The sequence below is a fragment of the Ranitomeya variabilis genome, chromosome 4, assembly GCF_051348905.1.
Source record: "Ranitomeya variabilis isolate aRanVar5 chromosome 4, aRanVar5.hap1, whole genome shotgun sequence".
NCBI lineage: Eukaryota > Metazoa > Chordata > Amphibia > Anura > Dendrobatidae > Ranitomeya > Ranitomeya variabilis.
In genome coordinates this window covers 104,613,915-104,639,654 of record NC_135235.1, presented here as the reverse complement: position 1 = coordinate 104,639,654, position 25,740 = coordinate 104,613,915, and the positions used below count along the sequence as shown (strand labels likewise).

The window sequence follows — 25,740 nt, the reverse complement described above, 5'->3', positions numbered from 1 at the left end:
ACAGCGGATTTGGTTTTCCATAGGTGTACACGGTACTGTAAACCTGATGGAAAACTGCTACGAATTCGCAGCGGCCGATCCGCTGCGGATCCGCGGCCGATCCGCTGCGGATCCGCGGCCGATCCGCTGCGGATCCGCGGCCGATCCGCTGCGGATCCCCGGCCGATCCGCTGCGGATCCGCGGCCGATCCGCTGCGGATCCGCTGCCAAATCCGCACATGCCATAACCCTACCCGTAACCCTAACCCTAGTTCTAACCCTAACCCTAGTTCTAACCCTAACCACAGTGGGAAAAAAAAAAAAAAATATTTTCTTTATTTTATTATTGTCCCTATCTATGGGGGTGATAAAGGGGGGGGTTTATTTATTATTTTTTTTATTTTGATCGCTGTGGTAGAACCTACCACAGCGATCAAAATGTACCTGTAAGGAATCTGCCGGCCGGCGGGCGTACTGAGCATGCGCCCGCCATTTTGGAAGATGGCGGCGCCCAGCGAGGAGACGGCCGGACACCGGGAGGATCGGTAAGTATGAAGGGGTGGTGGGGGGGTGGATCTGAGCACAGGGGGGGTGATCAGAGGACGGGGGGAGCGGACAGCAGGACGGGGGAGCGGGCAGGAGCACGGGGCAGCGGAGCACAGGACGGAGGGGACCGGACCCCATAACGGAGCGGTGGGGGGGGCGATCGGTGGGGTGGGGGGTGGTCACTTCAGGTTTTCCAGCCATGGCCGATGATATTGCAGCATCGGCCATGGCTGGATTGTAATATTTCACCTGTTTTTTAGGTGAAATATTACAAATCGCTCTGATTGGCAGTTTCACTTTCAACAGCCAATCAGAGCGATCGTAGCCACGGGGGGGTGAAGCCACCCCCCCTGGGCTGAAGCAACACTCCCCCTCTCCCTGCAGATCGGGTAAAATAGGAGTTAACCCTTTCACCCGATCTGCAGGGACGCGATCATTCCATGACGCCACATAGGCGTCATGGGTCGGATTGGCACGGGTTTTCATGACGCCTATGTGGCGTCATGGGTCGGGAAGGGGTTAAGCAAGAGGCACCCCTAGCCAAACAACACCATGAAGACCAAGGAGATCTCCAAACAAGTCAGGGACACATTTGTTGAGCAGTCTAACTCAGGGTTGGGTGAAAAAAAAATCCCAATTTCTGATGATCCCCCGGAAGCACCATCAAAACCATTATCATTAAATGGAAGGAACATGGTACCAGAACAAACCTGACAAGAAACAGCTGTCCACCAAAACTCTCAGTCCAGGGAGGTAGGGCATTATTCAGAGAGGCAGCACAGAAATTAAAGGTAACCCAGAAGGAGCTGCAGAGTTCCTAAGCAGAGACTGGAGTATTTGTCCATACGACCACAATAAGCCGTACACTCCAGAGAGGTGGCCTTTATGGAAGAGTGGGTAGACAAAAGCCTTTACTTACACACAAAAATTGTAAGGCTCGTTTTGACTTTGCCAGAAGACGTGGGAGACTCCCCAAATGTAGGGAGCAAGGTGCTGTGGTCAGTTGAAACCAAAATTTAACTTCTTAGCCACCAAGGTAAATGTTATCTCTGGCACCAAACCAACACCGCTCATCACCCCAAGAACCATGCTGTGAGGATGCCTTTCAGCAGCAGGGACAGGGAAAATGAATGGTGCAAAATACAGGAATATTATTCTGACTTCATAGCTAGACTGCAAATGTAGGGCGCTTGAAATACCATTTCTAGGGTCTCTCTGTATAAAATCAGTACTCACACGTAGATATATTATCATATAGATTGAACTCGACTGTAGGAGGCAGGTGTGAAGATTCCAGAAGAAGGATTATTTTTCAGCTGAACTGTTGCACATGTGCACACATACCGCAGGTAAAAAAGACTTTTCAAAAACAGGGCTGCAAACACATAAGCTTCTAAGATGGCTGATAGACAATGAATGAGGAAGAAGGGAGGGGTTACTGACATCAGAGACAGGGAGAGAGGAAGGGCAAACTTCTAAAGAGAGCAAACCTTATTGTATAGGAACAAAACGGCACAATACAACACAATGATACAATACTGTCTGTATGATTTCCAAATCATGGGACATGACAGATATTCTTGAGCAAAACCTGCTTTAAGGCCCCGTCACACACAGCGACGCTGCAGCGATACAGACAACGATGCTGATCGCTGCAGCGTCGCTGTTTTGTCGCTGTGTGGTCACTGGGGAGCTGTCACACAGACAGCTCTCTCCAGCGACCAACGATCAGGGGAACGACTTCGGCATCGTTGAAACTGTCTTCAACGATGCCGAAGTCCCCCTGCAGCACCCGGGTAACCAGGGTAAACATCGGGTTACTAAGCGCAGGGCCGCGCTTAGTAACCCGATGTTTACCCTGGTTACCAAAAAAAACAAACAGTACATACTCACCATCTGATGTCCGTCAGGTCCCTTGCCGTCTGCTTCCTGCTCTGACTGAGTGCCGCCGTACAGTGAGAGCAGAGCGCAGCGGTGACGTCACCGCTGTGCTGTACTTTCACTTTCACTTTGCGGCGCTCAGTCAGTGTGGGAAGCAGACGGCAAGGGACCTGACGGACATCAGATGGTGAGTATGTACTGTTTGTTTTTTTTGGTAACCAGGGTAAACATCGTGTTACTAAGCGCGGCCCTGCGCTTAGTAACCCGATGTTTACCCTGGTTACCAGTGAAGACATCGCTGGATCGGTGTCACACACACCGATTCAGCGATGTCAGCGGGACCTCAACGATCAAAAAACGGCCCAGGCCGTTCCGACACGACCAGCGATCTCGCAGCAGGGGCCTGATCGCTGGTACGTGTCACACATAGCGAGATCGCTACTGAGGTCGCTGTTGCGTCACAAAACTTGTGACTCAGCAGCGATCTCGCTAGCGATCTCGCTATGTGAGACGGGGCCTTAGTCTGTCAGTGATTTGAAACTGGGACAGAGGTTCACCTTCCAACAATACAATGACCCAAAGAATACTGCTAAAGCAACACTCTAGTGGTTTAAGGGGAAACGTTGTAAATATTTTGGAGTAGCCTAGTCTAAGCCCAGACCTAAAACCGATTGAGAATCTATGGTCAGACTTGAAGGTTGCTGTTCACCAGAGGAAACCATCTAACTTGAAGGAGCTGGAGCACTTTTGCCTTTAGGCCGAAATCCCAGTGCCAAGATGTTGAAAGCCCATAGAGACGTATCCAAAGCGACTGAAACTGTAATTGCTGCAAAAGGAGGCTCTACAAAGTACTGACTTTAGGGGGTGAACAGATATGCACACTGAAGTTTCCAGTTATTTTGTCTTATTTGTTGTTTGTGTCACAATTTAAAAAAACAAATGTTCACACCTGTAGGTATGTTCTCTACGTAAACTGATGCAAGCCCTAAAAAAAGATTTGAAATTCCAGGTTGTGAGGTAGCAAAACCGGAAAAAATTCCAAGGGGGTGAATACTTTCACAAACCACTGTATAGAGAACCCATCTTTCCATCTCCACCAGGAAATACTTCAGAAATGTTTTCTTCCATCACCAGGCGCCACTATGTTTGTTCGGCAGGTGGCGATAAAAAGACGTTGAGAACAGAAGTTCTAGACAACACAAGCTCTGTCCAGCCATTTAGATTAGGGAGGCTGGGACCTGCAGTGCCATCCAGTCTGGCAGTAAGAGTGTGTGTGCTGTTCGGTCTGATAGAATAGGTGTGGGTTCTGTCCAGTCTGGCAGCAAGAGTGTATGTGCTGTATCAGATCCCTGCTCCAGGCAATTGTAAAGCACCACACCATACTTAAGCTTCCAGTTTACTTCTGGAAGCTGCCAGATATAGCCTTGTTCTCCTCTAGTTTATTTCTGTTTATTTAGCTCCTTATAGTATAATTTCCTTGTTTTTGACTTCAGCTTGTGTTTCTGACTTTTCTTACGTATTATGATTTTGTACTTTTTCCTGCCCTCTTTGTTTTGACTTGGCTACCTGGCCCCTCACGCCAGCCTGCACCACTGAACAGCAGCTTATTATGTGGCCCCAGCCCTAGATTTTTCTCCAGGTGTTAAAGGGTGAAGGTCAGGGCAACCCCTGGAATCTGGTAGGTGGAGTTGTTTGCGCTCAGGCTGTCCATGACAGCCATTTCAGAACTGCCAGGTGACCATGAACAGAACGTCATTACAATAATATTTTCATCCTGAACTAAAGAACTTCAGCTTCTTTATGGGAATTAGTGGACATACCATAGAATCAGACATCCCTCATACATATGAATGTTTATGTGAGAACCTGCTCAGGGGTCCAAAAACATATTCTAGAAATTCCCGAGAATGAAATAAGTCATGTTTCAATGGAAATTAAATACACATATTAAACACTGCCCCAGGCTATTGTATGGTTTAATTAAAAGAAAACCCATGAGGACATACTATAACTTACTCAACATCCTAATTTTATTTGTACATCTTTATCTGCAGGAATTCACATTTATTAAAACTATCATTTCCTCCGAGGGGAAAAAAAAATGTACTGGTATTTCACTATGACTCAATATTACAGTAGTATTTCAGATATACAAGGAGCATTATAATTTTTATGATAGATACATTGTACAATATTATGGATAATAGACCTTTTAGGATACATGTAAATAAAGTAAGCAGGGTCTCCAAAGACCCCGAAGAAGAGAAATTTAAAAAGAAACCCCCTTTTAGCACTATAAAGGTGACCGGTCAGCAGAGCATAGTAAAGTAGATGGTTGCCATTGAGGTTTGCTTAATTTAAGTTCCCTGACTGGTGATACATCAGTGAACTTAACATACTAATAAGACAGATTTTCACTCATGCTGTATAATTAAACCCTATGCAAAACTATAAGAAGGTTTCATAACCCTGGAGCATATGAGCTGAGGGTGTTAGGATTTATGCAATTAAAACATGACTAACGTCTGTAGCGGAGTATGGCAGTCAGCCGAGGTTAGGAACTCTGGGACTTGTAAAACATTACAGATGGTAAAAATGGGACACATTGCCTGTTATAGGGACATAGATATGGCTGGATGGAAGATGGTAGAAACTGGCATTGTAAATCTGTTCCTAAAGAGTAGTAAAGCATTTAATCTGGAACTAGAGACAGCCTAGGTATGAATGGAGCAGTGGTTGCCACTTGTAAGGGTGAATTTATACTGAAAAAGAATAGTGAACAAGCAAAAGGAATCTGTGAGTAGGATTAACCCTCCATAACCATCTAGATGGGCCTGTAGGTCATAGGAAGCTGAATAAAATGATACTTTGATATATTCGATCCGATGTATGTCTTATTCCAGAGAAATCCACATTTTTTTAATACACAAACGGGCTGTAACGGAGAGCAGACTGTCAGTCATTACATGTCTCACACTGATAACATCTCCTGTAATTTAAAATAATCTCTGGAGGCAGACTGTCCGGAAGATCAGTGTCCGGCACATCGCCCTGAACAGCTCATTTACATATAAGAAAGACATGGATTTCTCTGGAATAGGACATTGGATTGCAGATATCAAGGTATCATTTTATTCAGCTCTCTTTGACCTGCATGACCATATAGACGGCTTTGAAGGATTGATCCATCTGACAGATTCCCATTAATAATGCTCGTTTCGCACTAATCTTTCAGTGTAAACAGGCTGCCAATCACCCGAAGAATAGACAAAACGCTCATTTGTCAGGTGAGATGATATTTTCCGCAGTGCAAAAGATCATCGTCCTCGGAAGTGCACAATCCTGTGGAAAGAGGACTTGCACTGCTCGGAACCATGGCAGGCTATGTACACTGAGCGATTGCTCGGTGTGCATCATTTACTTCGGTCTGTATGTGTAAACAGACACCCATTAAGGCATTTTTGCATATTATCAATTTAATAGCCCTTTAAATTTATTTGTTTCACATTTCCAAATAATTTAATAGGATTTACTAGAACGTCCTAACATAAAAACGAAAGCGTATTGGTGACTTGTCTCTCATCTGGTCTGATAATTCCAGCCAAAAGGCAGTAAGAAGATCAGGATTGTCTAGCACATCCTGAGCCTCAAAGTAGAGGAAGCCAAGATCAAGAAAAGGAAACCCATGCTGTGAAGTTGTTCCCAGCAGCGGACTCTATTTCTGATCACGAGGATGTTATTAAAAGAAGTTCACCACGTAGACAATGCTGCACATTCCTCAGGGAAATGGGTCCTACGCAGGTCTGTGGTTTTCAAGGGGATTTTTAATTTTCTCATCATTTTTACGTCACCTTTGTTATTTGAAGGAAATGGGCATTACTTCAGGTGACATTACATAGTGGTTGGAAATGTTTTAAATGAAATAAAATATATATTAGCATTTTGTCAAAGATCCAGGTCATTTATTTTACAAAGATAGAGGATGTAATGCAATTGTACAGATAGAAAACACCTGACATTTCTAGACATTCTAAAACAATGATAAAGATACCCGTTCTAAGTTTACCTGCTTATTTCTTTGTGGTTCAGTGATGCTGAAAAATAATACACACAAAACACCATAACTCAAATTCCATCCAACCTGCTGGTCCAGTCCGAGAAAAATATAACAGAGGATTTGTGACCCTTTTATCGGTATCGCAGCTACTAGTATCTATAATGTCAAAGTAACAAAATAGTCAAAAATGTCTTTACAACATGACATATTTCATGGATTTCCTGTTGCTTTTATAACACCAACATATCATGCAGCCCTCACAAGGCCAAGACAGTCACCTGATCTCAGCCCAATTGAGCATGCATTTCACTTGTTAAAGACTACACTTCAGACATAAAGGCCCACAAACAAACAGCAACTGAAAACCACCGCAGTGAAGGCCTGGCAGAGCATCAAACAGGAGGAAACACAGCGTCTGGTGATGTCCATGAGTTCAAGACTTCAGGCAGTCATTGCCAACAAAGGGTTTTCAACCAAGTACTAGAAATGAACATTTTATTTAAAATTATTTAATCTGTCCAATTACTTTTGGTCCCTTTTAAAAACAGTGTGGCACATGTTAAAGAGCTGAAACTCCTAAACCCTTCATCCAATTTTAATGTGGATACCCTCAAATGAAAGCTGAAAGTCTGAACTTCAACTGCATCTGAATTGTTTTGTTTAAAATTCATTGTGGTAATGTCTATAACCAAAATTAGAAAAATGTTGTCTCTGTCCAAATATATATGGACGCAACTGTATATTGACGGGTTTGACCAGTGGTCTAATGTTTATGGAGGCACTGGCCGAGTCATGCTTGGAGGAGATGTCGATCTTGCTTGTCTGATTTCAGACTGCAAAACGCATGGTTTTTTCGGAGATAAGCTAGTCGACAGCTTTCTCATGGAGAACAAGGGAGCACTTGAACGAATGAGAGCTTCTGTGTATGGGAAAATTGGTTGAGATGGCTTTCAGCTATCAAATATGTATAGCCAGCTTTAGGGTGTCTCACAGCACTCATATGTATTTGATTCTGAGTGCATTCAAAATTTAAAGTGCATTGTTTTAGATGCATATTTGCAAAGAAACAAACAATCCGCACTGCTGCACTGCCAAATCAACTAACCCAACTACGGGGTCACAGACGCTGCAGGCTCACATGCCTGGACGTACAGGTGCTCAATTCAGAAAAAAACATCACCGAAAGTCCATTTGTAAAGAAAGAGTGGGATGGCACTCACCGTCCTGTAAAATCCGTAGCTTGAGACACTAAAAAATCTTCAGCAGGGGAGTAATGTGTGGGTTACAAGGATGATGGCCGTTTCGCGCGGCTGTGCTTCTACAGGTCCCTTGAGAAATGGCCGTCGTCCTTATATCCCACACATTGCTCCCCTGCTGAAGATTTTTTAATGTCTTAATAAACTACGGATTTTACAGGACGGTGAGTGCCATCCCACTCTTTCTTTACAAATGGATTGTCCTAGATGCGCACCACTCTTGTAAGTAAAATGGTGTGGAGCTGCAATACCTGACATCGTGCTGTTGGAAATATTCCCTTTACCTACAGTATCTTTACTTGACATGCACTTGACAAATCATTTAGGAAGTTATAAATCTAGGAATTGGAACTGTTAGTATTAAGGGAAATGTGCATCATACAGACTACACAACATAGCTACATAGCAAGGACATCCTAGTTGACTAGACACATAAATCAAGATCATAGACATAAACTTCAGCTCTGCGCTCGCAGCAGCTTCTGAGCTTACAGGAATCTAAACTGAAAACTGCTATAAATTAGCGGTGGGACTCCAGCGGACCCTGTAAATGAGGGGGCACTGCTGTGTAGGAAACTGACACAAGCCCCATTTGACTGCTCCCTGAGCAGTTTGGTGGCTAGAAAAAAAACAATGAAGGGGACGCAGCTTTATATAAACACCACAGCCCCTTTAAATTTGGGATCGGTAGAGGTCCCAGAAGTCCGATTACTTGATTGAGAACAAGTGATGACATATTCAAGTGCTGGAAATACCCCTCTACTGTTAAAACCTACTTTCCATATGATAAGAGATATGATCTTCTTGGCATTTGTTGTCTTATATTGCAAAATACATCTTACATATCTCTTTTATATGTCCTCATGAATTTACTGTGTGCTTCTTAGTACAGGTAGTGCTATGTTCATAGGTAAATAATGCAATGTATTATCCTTTGACTAATAATTCATCAGTTGTTAGTGCAGGTTCACAAATACATCATGGAAAGTAACCAGAGGGTTAGCCTCATCTCTCCCTTTTAACGTTCTGCTTAGATAAGCGTAGGTTGTAACATGGAGATGCCTTGGAGTGAGTGATCTGGATAATGGACCAGACAATTTAATGTCACTCTTGTAACAAAAGGTTATAGCTTCTTTCGTAGGAGGCAAAAATATCACTTTAATCCAGTCGTGTTACTTATGTGTAGTTTATGTGATTTTTTCACTTCAAAGAAATCTCTATTTATTGACCTAACGCAAAAATGTTCATCTGGTCTTCCAGCTGCATGTCCTCAGGATATTGCTCGTGCAATCAGCAGTTTTCCTGGTGGAAGTCAGGCATGTGGGAACAAGCTTAAGGTGCAGCTAAGATCATATACTGGTAAGGTAAAAAATATTAGGTTTATCTGCGTTGAACCAGGGGACTCCGCTCTTGATTATTGGGGATGTTAACATTATGGACTCCCATTGGGATGAAGGGAACATAACACCTTTTGGATCCTTCATTAAAGAGGTTGCGCTGGTAGCTTTATAGAGAAATAGATTTCCTGATACCTATCAATACTCGTGTTATTCAACAACACATAATTCCTTGTCACGTACAGATTTGGCGCTGGGGAATATAGCTATGGATCACCTGGTGGGAGATATTCAATACTTGCCTAGAGTTATCTCAGATCACAGTCCTCTTCGGGTTTCACTGAGATTGAGCACACACTCCCCTAGGCTCTGGAGATTAAATCAGTTCTGGCAACAAATCACAAATGTAGAAAGTGTCCGTAGACCTCAAATAATTTTTCCAAATTAATAATGGAACAGAATCTATTCCAATGGTCTGGGAGTCTATGAAGGCCTACCTGAGAGGGATATTAGAGAAATAACGAGGAGCAAAACGAAAACTGAAACAGCAGATCAGGGAGTATTTCAAGAACTCACGCAGCCTAAAGTTAACGTGATAGATGATCCTACACCTGAGGCTCAAAGTAGGCTTAAAATAGCCCAGTCCCTGGCTACACGGACGTTATTCAGGGACAAGGGGGCATCCTCTACGTCTGGAGGAAAGAAGGTTTAAGCATAATAACAGACGCGGATTCTTTACTGTAAGAGCAGTGAGACTATGGAACTCTCTGCCGTATGATGTTGTAATGAGTGATTCATTAATTAAATTTAAGAGGGGACTGGATGCCTTTCTGGAAAAGTATAATGTTACAGGGTATATATACTAGATTCCTTGATAAGGCGTTGATCCAGGGAACTAGTCTGATTGCCGTATGTGGAGTCGGGAAGGAATGTTTTTCCCCATGGTGGAGTTACTCTTTGCCACATGGTTTTTTTTTTGCCTTCCTCTGGATCAACATGTTAGGGCATGTTAGGTTAGGCTATGGGTTGAACTAGATGGACTTACAGTCTTCCTTCAACCTTAATAACTATGTTATTACAAAAAGCTTAAGAGGAAAAGAGCCTTTCAGGGAATCATCTTTTTTGAAGAAGGTGAAATAGCAGGGCACTTACTATCTTTTGTTGCTGCAGAGCAAAGGGATTTGTTCCATAATTATAAGCTTCACTCTCAAAATGGGGATTGGGCAAAGTCTCAACCAAACCAATAATTTGATGAGCTGCGTTTGACCTTATATTTGATTGATGAAGTTCTTGTGCTGACATACCTTAAATTTGTTTTTCATTGAGATCATTTTGTGAAAGTCAGTTTTACACACAATTTTTCTCTCACATATGAAAAAAGTCTTTTTTTTTTGGTCCATGCATCTTCTTTCACAATACTTGTTGAATCCTTGTTCTTAGCCATTTATACCCATTTAAAAAGTATAATATGGACAGCAAGCAAATGACATGATCAAGGTAGGATGTCTCCATTTTTGTTAGTTTTTTTCATAGTGGACAATCATTCCATAAAATCAAGAGCGTTCTTGCTCTCTTCCTCAGGGCATGTAAAACATGCCCTGAGGAAGAGAGCAAGAACGCTCTTGAAACGCGTAGGCTCAAATAAACTATCTAAAATATATCCCGTGAGCGCGGTCTTCATTTTGCCTAAGACTACTACCCCCAACATCCTTTTGGATTTCTGTGGAGACCTGCTGCTACGGTTACACCTGCATGGGAGTTGTGACCTATTTTCACAACTGCAATAGGTGAGCACATTCCCTACAAAGTCTGTATTTATTCATATACAGTGTGACACATTGGGGGCGCCTTGTGTTTTTTTTCCTTTTCATAAAATCAAGGACATGTGATTCTGTGATAAGGCACATGGATTGTAATGGGTCTGTGATATATCTATAAAAAATAATGGATAGCACATATATTAAGAACTTATGTGTAAAAGAGCCCTTAACAACTCCATCTGAATCAATTTTTTCCCCCAGTAAAATAACACTTATATTCCCCTCCGGTGCCGTTCCAGTGATGTCAGTTGTGGCTCTTCCAGGGATTACTGCGGCCAATCAGCACTGGTTTTACTCTTCCAGACTTTGGCCAAGTCAAGACATCTGGTGGAAGTGGAAAAGCAGCCTTACAAGAATCAATATAGTATATAATTTTTTTTTTTTTTGAGCCATAAATTCAGGAGACACCTTTGTATGCAGTCATTAGAGGAATATTTCCTAGTTGTGGTCTTTGTTCTACAGCTACCCAATAAGTAAGTGCGGGGTAGATGCTCCTGTGTGACAGCAAGATAAATTAGGAGTATTACGATGCACCTCTACCCATAGGATGGAAATTGTGTGACTTTACACCGGTAAAACCTCATTGAAAATCATGTGCAATCATCATGTGCTCTGGGTGGTATTATTGTTGAAAATGTCATCTTCGCAGTAGTCCACACATAATGAAGAAAGCGGAAAGTCATTGGTTTGGCATTTCCCTAATATTGCGTTTGTTATGGGAAAGCTTTGAGTTCACTTCCTGCTTTTGTAGAGAGAGATGAAGAGTGTAAAAGAAATGAGCACAGCTTGTTTCCACGAATCTGACCGTTATTTTTTTTTTATAGTGATGACATTGGCAACACGGAAAACGCTAATGTGCATTCAGTAAATGAAACAAAAAGTGATGATAGCGGTGATCACAAGTGTTGAGGCTTCTTTTGAACCTGATGATTTGCTAATAATTATTTTACAATATGAATCATGAAAACAATGTATTTTTAGTTGCTGTAGCATGAGAGGGAATTTATACCATGAATTCTTTAAAGAAAAATAAACAATTCCTTTGATTATCATTTTTAGATAGATTTTATGGAAACGTCGGGCCACTGATCATTGAGAGACTTAGACGGGTATAAATTCAGCCTGCTGCTAATTCTACTGGTTACCCAATCAACTGAATCACACCCTGGAAGCCCACTCAGTTCTACCAAAAGGAGAACGTTGTAATGATCTATAGGCTTCACAAACAAAATGGGGTTCAGTTAAAAAAATTTGGAGTGTCAGCACTGTCTCCTCAAACACAAAATCTTTTCTGTTCAGCTGTTTAAGACCTCTTTTTTTTAAATAAAGAAAATGTATATTCAAAATCATAAACAAGTTCAACACCAATCTTTTTGTTAAACACATGTTAGGCGACAGGATAGATTCCAAGCATTATCTGCTTATGTGGTCTCCCATTCAGGTCTGAGCCAGGTGCTGCTCAGCAGACGTCAGTTCCAGTGTCTTGCTCAGGCTCATGTTATACATTTGGTTACTGCTGGCTCTCCAGCCAAGTCTATGGTAACCAGTGATATTCTGGTGCAGCCACGCACTCCGTAGTCTAAGTCCAGAGATCACCTTACTGAGCATGTCCGTGATGTGGAATCTTCTCATTAGTGGTCGGACGTTAGCTGCTCTGGTGATGTGGCAGTCCCGGATTGGTCCGTGGGCGATGTCTCGACAGACTGGGCGTGATTGTTTGGGGTGGTGCCTAGCATTTAAAAGACTCTCAGCGGCGCACACGGTCGTGCTAGTATCACTTATGTGAGGTGTATGTGAGTGGATACTCTACCACTCTGCACGTGTCGCTCTATTCACTGAGGGTACGTTCGTTAGCAGGTAGGGTTAGGACTGGGTAACTTCCCCTTGGCTTAGCATCTGTTAAGTTGAGTTACAGAGCAAGTCCAACCTTCAGGCTACATCTTTCAGGAAGAGCGTCGGGGGTTTGTTCTTTCCATTGGCTCAGCATCTGCTTCATTCTTGTGTGCTGTTAGCACAGTTTAGTTGCAGAGCGAGCACAACCCACGTGCTATCATCCCTGTGACGTTTAACGGGGTATACTAGTCATCACACCTAGACCCGTTGCGCAAAACGGCCGTCGCCCAACGGCCGTCCAACGCAGTCTGATTATGGTTAACGCTCACTACTTTGTTCCGCCATTATTCACATTAGCGGCAGTTATACATCTCTGCATGATGGACTCCGGGTTGCAATTGCACTTTAATTTATATTTTATTTAGTGTAATCCGCCAACCCTAACGCATAAGATCCTTCTAGATTTTTTTACATACTGTATATATTACAAAAAGGAAATAGTAACACCGCCAAAAAGTCATACACCCTCCCCAATGAACCCATACTGCCATTCTGGTGCACAACATGACCAAAAAACAATTGAGATTAAATCTCAAAAAAATTAAAAAACACATCTCTCACCAACTGGCCAGATACCACCCCAGGGCATCTAATCTAGTTGCCCCATTGCTTACCAAATTTACCTGTTTCTCCACTTTTAATATGTATCTTTTTTTCCATCAGTATAGTGTTATTCAGACCTCTAATTATCTCATTTCCCAATTGAGGATTAGTTGCCCACCAGTATTTGGCTATAAAAACATAATTATTTTTAACCCAAAATAAAATTTTAAAATTTTATTTTGTGTAAAAGTCTGTATGAGCAAATGTGTTCTCGATACTGTATCAGACCTTTGTCAGATTCCTGCAGATTTTTATCCTGGATGGACCTGAATCTATTGTTTTAGAGAAAAGCAAACCTAAGGTGCTTCATTAAATACACTTTAAAAAATACAGGTGACTAGAATATATTGGGCTGGGAATTACTATCCGTTAGCTCATAGGTAAAGCTGACAAAATATAGTGTGTTTGACCTACACATCACAGGAGTACCGTAAATCTTGCTTCTAGCTAGAATTCAGCCATGAGGTCAATCGCCATGCATCATTACACATTTTCTGTTGATGTAACCTTCTAACACTATTTATCTGGTTAAAAGCAGTGATCCTTTCCTCCTCTGACAACTCACAGAAACACCTTGTTGTAATACTTAGTTGAATGTTGAAGGGCAAATATTTCCTTCACAAAAAGGAAACGGATTTGATTTGTAAAAAGGACTAGTATGATTGTCCATTCCTTCCTCTGTGCCTCTCGATTGTAAGACAGGTAACTAAAGGATAACAATAGACATTACTTCAAGTGGAATTCCAGCTTGGGAAAAAATATCTGTAAATGTAATTAATTCCCCATGTAAATAACTTTCTTCCCTTGAGATGCTTACAATCCTCAGATGTTCTTTACAGAGGACATGTCATCAAATTTTTAATGTTGAACTAGACAGATGATGTAATAGGGGCTAAAAAGTAAAATAAACATTTATTTATTTATTTAGCCTCTCCGTTACAGAAATATTAGCAATCAAATTATTTGGCACTTAACACCAATGGCTGTTATCAGACAGTTTTCACTGGAGATGTGTACTTCCTCCCCTTTTATGATGTTGTTCAATCATATGCTGGTAACACTAAACACGCCCCCAGTGAAAACTGTCTGATAACGTTCTTAAATCCAAGTGGGTGTTAATGTATTATTTTTATTCAGCTCTGCAGCCACTACTACATCCTGTGTCCAATTCAACATGAAAAATTTGGTGAAAGGCCCTCTTTTAAGATTTATTTGGATAAGACAATAATTGGGAACCAGTGTTCATTAGAACGCTTGTGTACACATGACAGGGATCACCCAACAAACAAATGATTGGATTGTTCATGCCACAGTTAGAATTATCGTTCTTGGCAGCACCTCATATGTGTAAGTCGGTGATGTGCTACCGGTCAGCAATTTCTCTGTTTTTTTTGTACACCCTGGCAGGTGATCACTGATATTGCACAGACCAGTCCATAAGAATAATCTTCTCATCAGCAATGGACATATTAGTTGGACATTGTAACAATAATTTTATTTATATAGCGCCAACATATTCCGCAGCGCTTTACAATTATAGAGGGGATTTGTACAGACAATAGACATTACAGCATAACAATAATCACAGTTCAAAACAGATACCAGTAGGAATGAGGGCCCTGCTCGCAAGCTTTCAATCTATAGGAAAAAGGGGAGACACGAGAGGTGTATAGTGACAATTGCTTTCGTTGTTCGGACCAGCCATAGTGTAAGGATCAGGTGTTCATGTAAAGCTGCATGAACCAGTTAACAGCCTAAGTATGTAACAGTATAGACCAGACATAGAGGGCTATTAACTGCATAAAATGTATGAGAACATGATGCGAGGAACCTGATTATGGTTTAAGTTTTTTTAACCCCTTCCTGACATCAGACGTACTATCCCGTCGAGGTGGGGTGGGCCCCTATGACCACCGACGGGATAGTACGTCATACGCGATCGGCCGCGCTCACGGGGGGAGCGCGGCCGATCGCGGCCGGGTGTCAGCTGCCTATCGCAGCTGACATCCGGCACTATGTGCCAGGAGCGGTCATGGACCGCCCCCGGCACATTAACCCCCGGCACACCGCGATCAAACATGATCGCAGTGTACCGGCGGTATAGGGAAGCATCGCGCAGGGAGGGGGCTCCCTGCGGGCTTCCCTGAGACCCCCGGAGCAACGCGATGTGATCGCGTTGCTGCAAGGGTCTCCTACCTCCTTCCTGGCTGCAGGTCCCGGATCCAAGATGGCCGCGGCATCCGGGTCCTGCAGGGAAGGAGGTGGCTTACCGAGTGTCTGCTCAGAGCAGACACTTGGTAAGCCTGCAGCCCTGCACAGCAGATCGTCGATCTGGCAGAGTGCTGTGCACACTGCCAGATCAATGATCTGTATTGTCCCCCCCTGGGACAAAGTAAAAAAGTTAAAAAAAAATTTTTCCACATGTGTAAAAAAAAATAAAAAAAAATTCCTAAATAAATAATAAAAAAATATATATATTATTCCCATAAATACATTTCTTTATCTAAATAAAAAAAAACAAAACAATAAAAGTACACATATTTATTATCGCCGCGTCCGTAACGACCCAACCTATAAAACTGCCCCACTAGTTAACCCCTTCAGTAAACACCGTAAGAAAAAAAAAAAAAAAAACGAGGCAAAAAAACAACGCTTTATTACCATACCGCCGAACAAAAAGTGGAATAACACGCGATCAAAAAGACTGATATAAATATCCATGGTACCGCTGAAAACGTCATCTTGTCCCGCAAAAAAAGAGCCACCATAAAGCATCATCAGCAAAAAAATAAAAAAGTTATAGTCCTGAGAATAAAGCGATACCAAAATAATTATTTTTTCTATAAAATAGTTTTTATCGTATAAAAGCGCCAAAACATAAAAAAATGATATAAATGAGATATCGCTGTAATCGTACTGACCCGAAGAATAAAACTGCTTTATCAATTTTACCAAACGCGGAACGGTATAAACGCCTCTCCCAAAAGAAATTCATGAATAGCAGGTTTTTGGTCATTCTGCCTCACAAAAATCGGAATAAAAAGCGATCAAAAACGGTCACGTGTCCGAAAATGTTACCAATAAAAACGTCAACTCGTCCCGCAAAAAACAAGACCTCACATGACTCTGTGGAGCAAAATGTGGAAAAATTATAGGTCTCAAAATGTGGAGACGCAAAAACTTTTTTGCTATAAAAAGCGTCGCTGGTTTCACACTTGCGTTTTTGTCTGCAGCGTTTTTTGCACAAAAAAAGCATGCGTTTTTTCCCTATATTTAACATTGAAAACGCATGCGGTTTTTTTGTACGCGTTTGGTCGCGTTTTCAAACGGATGCGGTTTTTTTCTGCATGCGTTCATTTTCAGAAATACAACCTGCAGTATTTTCTTGCGTTTTTAAGCACATGCGTTTGTTTGCGTTAAAAACGCATGCATTTTTATCGAAAAAAAACAGAAAACACACTGAAAAGCCACACACCACCATCAAGGTGATAAAGGGATCCAAACCCTAACCCTAACTCTACCCCTAACCTCACCCCTAACCGTTTAATGAAGATTTTCTGACAGTCATAGTGCCACGTATTTCAGTGCCACGTATTTCAGTGCCACGTATTTCAGTGCCACGTATTTCAGTGCCACGTATCACGTATTTCAGTGCCACGTGTTTCAGTGCCACGTATCACGTATTTCAGTGCCACGTATCACGTATTTCAGTGCCACATATTTTAGTACCACGTATTTCAGTTGCACGTATTTTAGTACCACGTATTTCAGTTGCACGTATTTCAGTGCCACGTATTTCAGTGCCACGTATTTCAGTGACACGTATTACAGTGCCACGTATCACGTATTTCAGTGCCACGTGTTTCAGTGCCACGTATTTAAGTGCCACGTATATCATATTTCAGTGCCACGTATTTAAGTGCCACGTATTTAAGTGCCACGTATTTAAGTGCCACGTATTTCAGTGCCACGTATTTCAGTGCCACGTGTTTCAGTGCCACGTATTTAAGTGCCACGTATCACGTATTTCAGTGCCACGTATTTCAGTGCCACGTGTTTCAGTGCCACGTGTTTCAGTGCCACGTATCACGTATTTCAGTGCCACGTATTTCAGTGCCACGTATTTCAGTCACGTTTAGGGTTAGGGCTAGGGTTGGAGGTAAAGTTAGGGTTGGGGCTAAAGTTAGGGTTTGGATTACATTTACGTTTGGATTAGGGTTGGGATTAGAATTATGGGTGTGTCAGGGCTAGGGGTGTGGTTGGGTTACCGTTGGGATTAGGGTTAGGGATGTGTTTGGGTTAGGGTTTCAGGTAGAATTGGGGAGTTTCCACTGTCCAGGCACATCAGGGGCTCTCCAAGCGCGACATGGCGTCCAATCTCAATTCCAGCCAATTCTGCGTTGAAAAAGTAAAACAGTGCTCCTTCCCTTCCGAGCTCTCCCGTGCGCCCAAAAAGGGGTTTACCCCAACATATGTGTTATCAGCGTACTCGGGACAAATTGAACAACAACTTCTGGGGTCCAAGTTCTCTTGTTATCCTTAGGAAAATAAAAATTTGGGGGGCTAAAAATCATTTTTGTGGGAAAAAAAAGATGTTTTATTTTCACGGCTCTGCGTTATAAACTGTAGTGAAACACTTGGGGGTTCAAAGTTCTCAAAACACATCTAGATAAGTTCCTTGGGAGGTCTAGTTTCCAATATGGGGTCACTTGTGGGGGGTTTGTACTGTTTGGGTACATCAGGGGCTCTGCAAATGCAACGTGACGGCTGCTGACCAATCCATTTAAGTCTGCATTCCAAATGGCGCTCCTTCCCTTCCGAGCTCTGTCATGCGCCCAAACAGTGGTTCCCCCCCACATATGGGGTATCAGCGTACTCAGGACAAATTGCACAACATTTTTTGGGGTCCAATTTCTTCTCTTACCCTTGGGAAAATAAAAAATTGGGGGCGAAAAGATCATTTTTGTGAAAAAATATGATTTTTTATTTTTACGGCTCTGCATTATAAACTTCTGTGAAGCACTTGGTGGGTCAAAGTGCTCACCACACATCTAGATAAGTTCCTTAGGGGGTCTACTTTCCAAAATGGTGTCACTTGTAGGGAGTTTCAATGTTTAGGCACATCAGGGGCTCTCCAAACGCAACATGGCATCCCATCTCAATTCCAGTCAATTTTGCATTGAAAAGTCAAATGGCGCTCCTTCCCTTCCAAGCTCTGCCATGCGCCCAAACAATGGTTTACACCCACATATGGGGTATCAGCGTACTCAGGACAAATTGCACAACATTTTTTGGGGTCCAATTTCTTCTCTTACCCTTGGGAAAATAAAAAATTGGGGCGAAAAGATCATTTTTGTGAAAAAATATGATTTTTTATTTTTACGGCTCTGCATTATAAACTTCTGTGAAGCACTTGGAGGGTCAAAGTGCTCACCACACATCTAGATAAGTTCCTTAGGGGGTCTACTTTCCAAAATGGTGTCACTTGTAGGGAGTTTCAATGTTTAGGCACATCAGGGGCTCTCCAAACGCAACATGGCGTCCCATCTCAATTCCAGTCAATTTTGCATTGAAAAGTCAAATGGCGCTCCTTCCCTTCCAAGCTCTGCCATGCGCCCAAACAATGGTTTACACCCACATATGGGGTATCAGCGTACTCAGGACAAATTGCACAACATTTTTTGGGGTCCAATTTCTTCTCTTACCCTTGGGAAAATAAAAAATTGGGGGCGAAAAGATCATTTTTGTGAAAAAATATGATTTTTTATTTTTACGGCTCTGCATTATAAACTTCTGTGAAGCACTTGGTGGGTCAAAGTGCTCACCACACATCAAGATAAGTTCCTTAGGGGGTCTACTTTCCAAAATGGTGTCACTTGTAGGGGGTTTCAGTGTTTAGGCACATCAGGGGCTCTCCAAACGCAACATGGCGTCCCATCTCAATTCCAGTCAATTTTGCATTGAAAAGTCAAATGGCGCTCCTTTCCTTCCAAGCTCTGCCATACGCCCAAACAGTGGTTTACCCCCACATATGGGGTATCCGCGTACTCAGGACAAATTGTACAACAACTTTGGGGGTCCATTTTCTCCTGTTACCCTTGGTAAAATAAAACAAATTGGAGCTGAAATAAATTTTGTGTGAAAAAAAGTTAAATGTTCATTTTTATTTAAACATTCCAAAAATTCCTGTGAAACACCTGAAGGGTTAATAAACTTCTTGAATGTGGTTTTGAGCACCTTGAGGGGTGCAGTTTTTAGAATGGTGTCACACTTGGGTATTTTCTATCATATAGACCCCTCAAAATGACTTCAAATGAGATGTGGTCCCTAAAAACAAATGGTGTTGTAAAAATGAGAAATTGCTGGTCAACTTTTAACCCTTATAACTCCGTCACAAAAAAAAATTTTGGTTCCAAAATTGTACTGATGTAAAGTAGACATGTGGGAAATTGTACTTATTAAGTATTTTGCGTGACATATGTCTGTGATTTAAGGGCATAAAAATTCAAAGTTGGAAAATTGCAAAATTTTCAAAATTTTCGCCAAATTTCCATTTTTTTCACAAATAAACGCAAGTTATATCGAATAAATTTTACCACTAACATGAAGTACAATATGTCACGAGAAAACAATGTCAGAATCGCCAAGATCCGTCAAAGCGTTCCAGAGTTATAGCCTCATAAAGGGACAGTGGTCAGAATTGTAAAAATTGGCCCGGTCATTAACGTGCAAACCACCCTTGGGGGTGAAGGGGTTAATGGGCCACACAGGGATAGTTAGGCTAATGCGTTGAGGCGGCAGGCCAGTCTGAACAAATGCTTTTTTAGGGCACGCTTAAAACTGTGGGGATTGGGGATTAATCGTATTAACCTGGGTAGTGCATTTCAAAGAATTGGCGAAGCACGTGAAAAGTCTTGGAGACGGGAGTGGGAGGTTCTGATTATTGAGGATGCTAACCTCAGGTCATTGGCAGAACGGAGAGCACGGGTAGGGTGGTAGACTGAGACCAGGGAGGAGATGTACGGTGGTGCTGAGCCATGGAGTGCTTTGTGGATGAGGGTAATAGTTTTGTACTGGATTCTGGAGTGGATGGGTAACCAGTGTAATGACTGGCACAAGGTAGAGGCATCGGTATAACAATGGGTGAGGAATATGATCCTGGCTGCAGCATTCAGGACAGATTGGAGAGGGGAGCGTTTGGTAAGAGGGAATATAAGTGGAAATTAAAAGAACTCCAGGGGGTGCCTGTTGTGAATTAGCTTTTTGCTCCCTCTAGTGGTTACTAGTTTTTTGACTCTGGTTTTTCTGTCATTCCTTTTATCCGCACCTGGGTCGTTAGTTAGGGGTGTTGCTATATAAGCTCCCTGGACCTTCAGTTCTATGCCTGGCAACGTAGTTATCAGAGCTAGTCTGCTGTGCTCTTGTCTACTGATCCTGGTTCCAGTTATATCAGCTAAGTCTGCCTTTTGCTTTTTGCTATTTGTTTTGGTTTTGTATTTTTGTCCAGCTTGTTCCTAATCTATATCCTGACCTTTGCTGGAAGCTCTAGGGGGGCTGGTGTTCTCCCCCCGGACCGTTAGACGGTTCGGGGGTTCTTGAATTTCCAGTGTGGATTTTGATAGGGTTTTTGTTGACCATATAAGTTACCTTTCTTTATTCTGCTATTAGTAAGCGGGCCTCTCTGTGCTAAACCTGGTTCATTTCTGTGTTTGTCATTTCCTCTTACCTCACCGTCATTATTTGTGGGGGGCTTCTATCCAGCTTTGGGGTCCCCTTCTCTGGAGGCAAGAAAGGTCTTTGTTTTCCTCTACTAGGGGTAGCTAGATTCTCCGGCTGGCGCGTGTCATCTAGAATCAACGTAGGAATGATCCCCGGCTACTTCTAGTGTTGGCGTTAGGAGTAGATATATGGTCAACCCAGTTACCACTGCCCTATGAGCTGGATTTTTGTATTCTGCAGACTTCCACGTTCCTCTGAGACCCTCGCCATTGGGGTCATAACAGTTTGCCAGGCCAGTATTAAATGTTTAATGCATTGCAGAAGAGGGATTATAAGAAAGAAGATTCTGAGTTTTTTTTTTTTTTTTTTCTTTTTCCCCTTTACCTCAGAGTGGCTATGCTTGCTGCAGACATGAATGTCCAGACCTTGATTACAAGTGTGGACCAGCTGGCTACTCGTGTGCAGGGCATACAAGATTATGTTATCAGAAATCCTAGGTCAGAACCTAAAATACCGATTCCTGAACTGTTTTCCGGAGACAGGTTTAAGTTTAGGAATTTCGTGAATAATTGTAAATTGTTTTTGTCCCTGAGACCCTGTTCATCTGGAGATTCTGCTCAGCAAGTAAAAATTGTTATTTCGTTCTTACGGGGCGACCCTCAGGATTGGGCTTTTTCGCTGGCGCCAGGAGATCCGGCATTGGCTGATCTTGATGCGTTTTTTCTGGCGCTCGGTTTACTTTATGAGGAACCCAATCTTGAGATTCAGGCAGAAAAGGCCTTGCTGGCTATGTCTCAGGGGCAGGACGAGGCTGAAGTGTATTGCCAAAAATTTCGGAAATGGTCCGTGCTGACACATTGGAACGAGTGTGCACTGGCCGCTAATTTTAGAAATGGCCTTTCTGAAGCCATTAAGAATGTTATGGTGGGTTTTCCCATTCCCACAGGTCTGAATGATACTATGGCACTGGCTATTCAAATTGACCGGCGGTTGCGGGAGCGCAAAACCGCAAATTCCCTCATGGTGTTGTCTGAACAGACACCTAATTCGGTGCAATGTGATAGAAAAACCGCAAATTCCCTCATGGTGTTGTCTGAACAGACACCTGATTTAATGCAATGTGATAGAATCCTGACTAGAAATGAGCGGAAAATTCATAGACGCCGGAATGGCTTGTGCTACTACTGTGGTGATTCTACACATGTTATCTCAGCATGCTCTAAACGTATAGCTAAGGTTGTTAGTCCTGTCACCGTTGGTAATTTGCAACCTAAATTTATTCTGTCTGTAACTTTGATTTGCTCACTGTCATCTTATCCTGTCATGGCGTTTGTAGATTCAGGTGCTGCCCTGAGTCTCATGGATCTCTCATTTGCTAAGCGCTGTGGTTTTACTCTTGAACCATTAGAAAATCCTATTCCTCTTAGGGGTATTGATGCTACACCATTGGCAGCAAATAAACCGCAGTATTGGACACAGGTTACCATGTGCATGACTGCTGAACACCGCGAGGTGATACGTTTCCTGGTTTTACATAAAATGCATGATTTGGTTGTTTTAGGGCTGCCATGGTTACAGACCCATAATCCAGTCCTGGACTGGAAGGCTATGTCAGTCTCAAGTTGGGGCTGTCGTGGTATTCATGAGGATTCCCTGCCTGTGTCTATTGCTTCTTCTACGCCTTCGGAAGTTCCGGAGTATTTGTCTGATTATCAGGATGTCTTCAGTGAGTCTGAGTCCAGTGCACTGCCTCCTCATAGGGACTGTGACTGTGCTATAGATTTGATCCCAGGCAGTAAATTTCCTAAGGGAAGACTGTTTAATCTGTCGGTACCTGAACATACCGCTATGCGTTCATATATCAAGGAGTCTCTGGAGAAAGGACATATTCGTCCGTCTTCTTCCCCTCTTGGTGCGGGATTCTTTTTTGTGGCAAAAAAGGACGGATCTTTGAGACCTTGTATTGATTATCGGCTTTTAAATAAGATCACTGTCAAGTTTCAGTATCCTTTACCGCTGTTGTCTGACTTGTTTGCCCGGATTAAGGGTGCCAAGTGGTTCACCAAGATAGACCTTCGTGGTGCGTGCAACCTTGTGCGCATTAAGCAAGGTGATGAATGGAAAACCGCATTCAATACGCCCGAAGGTTATTTTGAGTACTTGGTGATGCCTTTTGGGCTCTCCAATGCGCCTTCAGTTTTTCAGTCCTTTATGCATGACATTTTCCGGAAGTATCTGGATAAATTTTTGATTGTTTATCTGGATGATATTTTGGTTTTTTCTGATAATTGGGATTCGCATGTGGAGCAGGTCAGGTTGGTCTTTAAAATTTTGCGTGAAAATTCTTTGTTTGTCAAGGGCTCAAAGTGTCTCTTTGGTGTACAGAAGGTTCCCTTTTTGGGGTTCATTTTTTCCCCTTCTGCTGTGGAGATGGACCCAGTCAAGGTCCGAGCTATTCTTGATTGGACTCAGCCCTCGTCACTTAAGAGTCTTCAGAAGTTCTTGGGCTTCGCTAACTTCTACCGTCGTTTTATCGCTAATTTTTCTAGCATTGTGAAACCTTTGACGGATATGACCAAGAAGGGCTCCGATGTAGCTAACTGGGCTCCTGCTGCCGTGGAGGCTTTCCAGGAGTTGAAACGCCGGTTTACTTCGGCGCCTGTTTTGTGCCAGCCTGACGTCTCACTTCCCTTTCAGGTTGAGGTGGATGCTTCGGAGATTGGGGCAGGGGCCGTTTTGTCGCAGAGAGGCCCTGGTTGCTCTGTTATGAAACCTTGTGCCTTTTTCTCTAGGAAGTTTTCGCCTGCCGTGCGAAATTATGATGTGGGCAATCGGGAGTTGTTGGCCATGAAATGGGCATTTGAGGAGTGGCGTCATTGGCTCGAGGGTGCTAAGCATCGTGTGGTGGTCTTGACTGATCACAAAAATCTGATGTATCTCGAGTCTGCTAAACGCCTTAATCCGAGACAGGCCCGCTGGTCATTGTTTTTCTCCCGCTTTGATTTTGTTGTCTCGTATTTACCAGGTTCAAAGAATGTGAAGGCCGATGCTCTTTCTAGGAGCTTTGTGCCTGATGCTCCTGGAATCGCTGATCCTGTTGGTATTCTTAAAGATGGAGTTATCTTGTCAGCTATTTCTCCGGATCTGCGACGTGTGTTGCAGAGATTTCAGGCTGATAGGCCTGAGTCTTGTCCACCTGACAGACTGTTTGTCCCGGATAAGTGGACCAGCAGAGTCATTTCCGAGGTTCATTCCTCGGTGTTGGCAGGTCACCCGGGAATTTTTGGCACCAGAGATCTGGTGGCCAGGTCCTTTTGGTGGCCTTCCTTGTCAAGGGATGTGCGGTCATTTGTGCAGTCCTGTGGGACTTGTGCTCGAGCTAAGCCTTGCTGTTCTCGTGCCAGCGGTTTGCTCTTGCCCTTGCCTGTCCCGAAGAGACCTTGGACACATATCTCCATGGATTTCATTTCTGATCTTCCGCTATCTCAGGGCATGTCCGTTATCTGGGTGATATGTGATCGCTTTTCCAAGATGGTCCATTTGGTTCCTTTGCCTAAGCTGCCTTCCTCTTCCGATCTGGTTCCTGTGTTTTTTCAGAACGTGGTTCGTTTGCACGGCATCCCTGAGAATATTGTGTCAGACAGAGGATCCCAGTTCGTTTCCAGGTTCTGGCGATCCTTTTGTAGTAGGATGGGCATTGATTTGTCGTTTTCGTCTGCTTTCCATCCTCAGACTAATGGACAGACGGAGCGAACTAATCAGACTTTGGAGGCTTATTTGAGGTGTTTTGTCTCTGCTGATCAGGACGATTGGGTGACATTCTTGCCGTTGGCTGAGTTTGCCCTTAATAATCGGGCTAGTTCCGCCACCTTGGTTTCGCCTTTTTTCTGCAACTCTGGTTTCCATCCTCGTTTTTCTTCGGGTCATGTGGAGCCTTCTGACTGTCCTGGGGTGGATTCTGTGGTGGATAGGTTGCAGCAGATCTGGAATCATGTGGTGGACAACTTGAAGTTGTCACAGGAGAAGGCTCAGCGCTTTGCCAACCGCCGCCGCGGTGTGGGTCCCCGACTACGCGTTGGGGATTTGGTATGGCTTTCTTCCCGCTTTGTTCCTATGAAGGTCTCCTCTCCCAAATTTAAACCTCGTTTTATTGGGCCTTACAAGATATTGGAAATCCTTAATCCTGTATCTTTTCGTCTGGATCTTCCTGTGTCGTTTGCTATTCACAATGTATTTCATAGGTCCTTGTTGCGGTGGTACATTGTGCCTGTAGTTCCTTCTGCTGAGCCTCCTGCTCCGGTGTTGGTTGAGGGCGAGTTGGAGTACGTGGTGGAGAAGATCTTGGATTCTCGCCTCTCCAGGCGGAGGCTTCAGTACCTGGTCAAGTGGAAGGGCTATGGTCAGGAGGATAATTCCTGGGTGGTCGCCTCTGATGTTCATGCGGCCGATTTAGTTCGTGCCTTTCATGCCGCTCATCCTGATCGCCCTGGTGGTCGTGGTGAGGGTTCGGTGACCCCTCACTAAGGGGGGGGTACTGTTGTGAATTTGCTTTTTGCTCCCTCTAGTGGTTACTAGTTTTTTGACTCTGGTTTTTCTGTCATTCCTTTTATCCGCACCTGGGTCGTTAGTTAGGGGTGTTGCTATATAAG

The 25,740-nt window shown here is 43.2% G+C and overlaps 1 protein-coding gene across 1 annotated transcript in view; it reads left to right on the top strand.

Annotated features, from left to right (window-relative positions):
* LOC143769950 (uncharacterized) overlaps positions 1-25,740 on the top strand; it is an 83,404-nt gene that overhangs the window by 37,376 nt on the left and 20,288 nt on the right. The window lies entirely within an intron of this gene.